The 6,124-nt window shown below is 39.6% G+C and overlaps 1 pseudogene; it reads left to right on the forward strand.

The window, feature by feature from the left end:
• Positions 1–1,205: 1,205 nt before the first annotated feature.
• Positions 1,206–2,527, forward strand: LOC119509608 (annotated as a pseudogene).
• The last annotated feature ends 3,597 nt before the right edge of the window (positions 2,528–6,124 follow it).

The raw sequence follows: 6,124 nt of genomic DNA on the forward strand, positions 1-6,124 counted from the left end.
GCCTGATTGTTACTGTGAAAGTATTTTGTGGATTTAAGTCATTATTCAGTTGATTGCATCTATGGTTGATTACATCTACAGTCAACAAAGGAGAGTGCCTTCAGCAATAACAAAAGTCTCATCCAATTTGTTGAACACCTTAAATGGAGAATTGAGGATTTGAGCAGTCAGAAAGAAAAATTTCTATCTCTTCTTTGGACAGCCAGCTTCTCCTGGTGAATTCATAAAAACCTCCATCAGAGTTTCCAACTTGCAGCCTGCTCTAGGGATTTCAGACTTGCCAATCCCCATGGTCACATGAGCCAATTCCTATAATAAATCTCATAATATTTACATACATATATACATGCTGTCAGTTCTTTTTCTCTTCTGAACCCTGACTAATAAACCAAGTAAACAAAAAATAAATGCAAACTTTTAAATTGTAGTAAGAGTATTGAAAGAAATAGCAGGGTTAAGTGATACACAATAAGAGTAAATTCACTGACATTTACTCATTTACAATGTACAGTTGGACTTCCGTTTCCAGTCAAGATGGAGTACCAGGGTTCTGAGTTATTCTCCCACGTGGGGAAAAAAAGGTAATTTTTTTAAAAGACAAAATATTAAAACTGGTTTTCAAACACTGGACATCAGGCAATGCAGGACAAAGAATTTTGGAAAGGGGAAGCAAATGGGGTGAGCCCTATGATTACCACAGCTTATTGTCTGGAGAGTTTCTAAGCAGCGGTGGGGGTGGGGGGTGGGGTAGGGAGTTCTCAAGTGGATTCCAGGAGTCTCTCTGGGATGAAGAGTCCAAGCAGGGACCCTGGGAGGCCAATATGGTAAAATTCATTTGAAAGAATAACTGAGAGAAGAGACCTGCACAGAGAGCTCTGGAGACCTGCAGATGGTACTCCTTGAGTCTCCAGGTAAATACCAATTGGTACATCTGAATAAGGTCTGTGGATTGCAACTGAGACAGAGAAAAAACACCCAAGAGGAGCAGAGGACAGAACCCCTGGCACTCACACAAGGCTTGGGATACTGTATGTTCTCACCAGCCAAGGTGAACATAGATACATGTAAAAATTCTTAACAAAATTTTAGCAACTCAGATACAATGATATATAAAAAGGATAATTGATCATGGATCAAATGGAGTTTCTTCCAGGAATGAAAGACTGGCTCATCATTCAAAAACCAATCAAGGCATCCAGAGTCCTGGCCTCTCGCCTTACTCCCCAGAAAACATGAGCTTCACCACCCACTCCACCACCTTCTCCACCAACTACCGATCCCTGGGCTCGGTCCAGTTGCCCAGACACCAGGTCCGGCCGGCCAGCAGCGTGGCCAGTGTCTATGTGGATGCTGGGGGCTTGGGCTCCCGGATCTCCCTGTCCCACTCCTCTAGCTCCCAGGGTGGCTAGGGGTCCGGGGGCCTGGCCAGCAGGGTGGCCAGGGTCTGGTGGGAATGGGGGGCATCCAGGGCAAGAAGGAGACCATGCAAGCCCTGAACGACCGCCTATCCTCCTACCTGGACAGGGTGAGGAGCCTGGAGACTGAGAATCGGAGACTGGAGGGCAAAATTCGGGAACACCTGGAGAAGAAGGGACCCCAGGTCATAGACTGGAGCCACTACTTCAAGATCATCGAGAAACTGAGGGCTCAGATCTTCGAAGTTTCTGTGGACAACACCCACATCATTCTGCAGATTGACAATGCCCAGCTGGCTGCTGATGACTTCAGAGTCAAGTACGATACTGAGCTGGCAATGTGCCAGTCTGTAGAGAGCGACATCCATGGGCCCTGCAAGGTCATTGATGACACCGATGTCACTTGGCTGCAGCTGGAGATAGAGACTGAGGCTCTCAAGGAGGAGCTGCTCTTCATGAAGAAGAACCATGAGGAGGAAGTAAAGGGCCTACAAGCCCAGATTGCTAGCTCTGGGCTGACTGTGGAATTGGACGCCCCCAAGTCTCAGGACCTCAGCAAGATCATGGCAGACATCCGAACCCAGTATGACGAGTTGGCTCAGAAGAACCGAGAGGAGCTGGACAAGTACTGGTCTCAGCAGATTGAAGAGAGCACCACAGTGATCACCTCTCAGTCTGCTGACACAGGAGCTGCCGAGATGACACTCACAGAGCTGAGACATACAGTCCAGTCCTTGGAAATCGATCTGGACTCCATGAGAAACCTGAAAGACAGCCTGGAGAACAGCATGCGGGAGGTGGAAGCCCACTATGCCCTGAAGATGCAGCAGCTCAATGGGGTCCTGATGCACCTGGAATCGAAGCTGGCACAGACCTGGGCAGAGGGGCAGCACCAGGCCCAGGAGTACGAGGCCCTGCTGAACATCAAGGTCAAGCTGGAGACCAAGATTGCCACCTATCGCCGCCTGCTAGAAGATGGAGAGGACTTCAGTCTCTGTGACGCCCTGGGCAGCAGCAACTCCATGCAAACCATCCACAAGACCACCACCTACAGGATCGTGGATGGCAAAGTAGTATCTGAGACCAACGTCACCAAAGTTCTGAGGCATTGAGGCAGCAGAAGCAGGGTGCCCTTTGGAGAATAAAAACTTCTGCCAACTTCAACAAAGAAACAAAAGCAAAAACAAAAACAAAAACAAAAACAAAAACAAAAACAAAACCATCAATGTAATTCACCATATCAGTAAACTCAGAAAAAAAAACAATACAACAAAAAAAAAACTCCATATGATTGTCTCAATAGATGTTAAAAAATCATTTGGCAAAATTCACTACCAAGTCCAGAAAAATGCTCAACAAACTCAGAATTGAAGGGCATTTCTTCAACTTGATAGAGAATCTATGGAAAAATTTATGGCTACCATCATACTTAAGGGAAAAAGACCGAATGTTTCCCCCTGGTATCAGGAAAAAGGCAAAGATATCCCCTCTTACCACTTCTAATCAACATTGTTCTAGAGGTTCTAGCCAGTTCAATAATACAAGAAAAATAAATAAAAGACATCTACATCAGAAAGCAGGAAGTAAGGCTTTTTATTCATTGGTGACATGATCATTTATATAGAAAATTCTATAGAGTCTACTAGAATTAATAAATGAATTCATCAAAGTTGCAGGATAAAGATCAGTATACTCAATTGTGCTTTTATATAGTATCATTGGACAATTGGAAATTGAAAACAGTACTATTTACAATAGCATCAAAATTACGCAATACTTAGAAATAAAGCTAACAAAATATGTGCAAAACCTGTACACTGAAAACTATGAAATATTGCTGAGAGTAAAGAAGACTAAACAAATAAGGTATACTGTGTTCATGGATTGGAAGACTCATCAATATATCAGTTTTCCCTAAAATGACCCATAGATTCAATGTGACTCCAATCAAAATACAAGTAGGATTTCTGTAGAAATTGGCAAACTGTTTCTAAAATATATATATGGAAATATAATGGACCTAGAATAGTCAAGCAACTTTGATAAAGAACAAACTTGGAGTACCTAAACAATATTACTTCAAGACTTACTGTAATGCTATAGCAATCAATAGAGTCTGGCACTAGCATAAATATAGTTAAATAAAGCAAAGTAACAAAACGGAGAATCTAGAAACAGATTCACACGTATATGGCCAATAGATTTTTTTTACAAGTGTGCAAAGGCAATTCAATGGAGCAGGGATAGATCTTCAATAAATGATTCTAGAACAATGGTATATCCATATGCAGAAGAAAAAGGAAGAACCTAGATTCACACCTCACAAAATATATAATAATTAACACAAAATGAATAGAGACATCAATGTAAAACCTAAAACTATAAAACTTCAAGAAAACATAGGGGAAAATCTTTGTGACCTTACATTAGACAATTATTTCTTAGCTATGACACTCAAAGTATGAGTTTTTGATAAATTGGACCTCATCAAAATTATGTATTTAAACTTCCTGAAACAGAATAAAAAGACAAACCATATAATAGGACAAAATATATGCAAATAGTATATCTCCTAAAGGTCTATGATCCAGAGTATGTAAGGAACTCTCAAAATTCAACAAGTAAATGAGCAACCCAATTACAAAATGGGCAAAAGATTTGAAAATACATTTCACCAAAGATATATAGAGGACAAATAAGCCCTTGAAAAGGTACTCAACATCATTAGTCATAACTGAAATGCAAATTACCACCACAATTTACATATGGTTGTACACCCATTATAACAGCGAAAATAAAAAAGACTAATCATACCAAGGGCTGGAGAGGATGTAGATCTGGAGTTCACATATGCTTTTGGTGGAAAATCACTTGGAAGACCAGTCTGACAGTTTCTTTAAAAGTTACACATATTCTTACTATCTATTCCACAGCTGAGTATTTACCTTAAAGAAATGATGGCCTATACCCATGCAAAGATTTGTGCAAAAATGTTCATAGCAGCTTTAAATCATAATTGCTATGGATAAACAAACTCTGGAATAGCTATGCAATGGAATACCACTCGGCAACAGGAATAAACTATTTATACACCCAACTTGGATGGATCTCAAATAATTATGCTGAGTGAAATAATCCAGACAAAAACAGAGTGTATACTGTATGATTTCATTTATATACCATTCTAGAAAATGCAAACTAATCTATATTGACAAAAAAAAAATAGATCTGTGGTTGAATGGACATGGGGACAAGATGGGCAAAAGGTGGGATTACAAAAGGGTACAAGGTAATTTGGGGGTTACGGACACCTTCATTATCTTGGTTGTAGCAACAGTCTTATGGGTATACATATGTCAAAACTTCTCAAATTGAATACTTTAAATATATTTAGTCTATTTTATATCAATTATAAGAAAGAAATGATTTAAAAAAAATCCTCTGACTCAGTTCAAAGGGTAGTATATTGATCTTATCAAAGTACCAACCACAAAGCTAGATACACAGAAGACATTCAGTAAACTTGTTAACTAAAAAGACCACTAAGTAAACTATGTAAAAACTGTTAGTAAGGATTTTAATTACTGCTCCATTTTGCCAATGCTGCTGTTATGCAAAATACCAGACAAGGATTGGCTTCTATAAAGGGGTTTTATCTGGTTACAAATTTAAAGTTCTGCAGCCATAAAAGTGTCCAAACCAAGGCATAAAGATGAGTATACCTTCACTGGAGAAAGTCCTTTGGCATCTGGAAAACCTCTGTTAGCTCAGGAGGCACGTGGCTGGCGCCTGCTTGCTCCCTGGTTGCATTTCAAAATGGTGTTCTCTGAAATGTCTCTATGTCAGCTTCTTGGAGCAAACTCTGGGCTTTTATCTCCAAAGCATCAGCAAAAGTCTGCTTTCACCAGCCATCTCCAAATTACCTCTCTAAGCTCCAGCAGCAAACTACTTCTGTCTGAGCTTTTATAGGGCTCCAATGATTTAATTAAAACCCACACTGAATGGGTGGGGCCACACCTCCATGGAAATAATCTAATCAAAGGTATTACCCACAGTTGGGTGGGTCACATCTTCATGGAAACAACCTAATCCAAAGACCCCAACCTAATCAACACTAATACAACTGCCCCCACAAGATTGCATTAAAGAACATGGTGTTTTGGGGGACATAATACATCCAAACCATCACAATTACCCTCAAACTTATGCACTTATTCAGTATCTACTAGAATGTGCAAATTCATAGCATAAAAAAAGTGTAAGACAATGTAACAACAGAGTATCTAAAGTACCATTTACACAAAATTCCCTGTTAAATACAATACAGTTTTATCTATTCATTAAAATAGTTTCTCTACAGATTTCTACTAGGTGGCACTGCTAATATAATTTACTTAACACTTTGAAAAAACATTTCTGTATTAATAATAATAATAGTAGTTTAAATGATATGCTTTTTCTCCCTGTTTCCTGTCTGAAGAAAACAAAATTGCTATAGTTCTTTTTCTGTGAAATGGAGCATTTACCTTGTGAGGTACTAAAACATTAACTTTCTGCATGTAGCCTTACTCCACTAACCCAAAATAAGGACTCATCCCTCTTCTTCCTTTCACCTATCCCTAACCCTCATCCCAGTATTTTATTACCATATAAATATTAGCATCACAGTGTCAATTTTGTTTGGTCTTCTTAAAATCCTTCTCAAGGTA

Source organism: Choloepus didactylus, chromosome 14 (assembly GCF_015220235.1).
Source record: "Choloepus didactylus isolate mChoDid1 chromosome 14, mChoDid1.pri, whole genome shotgun sequence".
NCBI classification, from domain to species: Eukaryota; Metazoa; Chordata; class Mammalia; order Pilosa; family Megalonychidae; genus Choloepus; species Choloepus didactylus.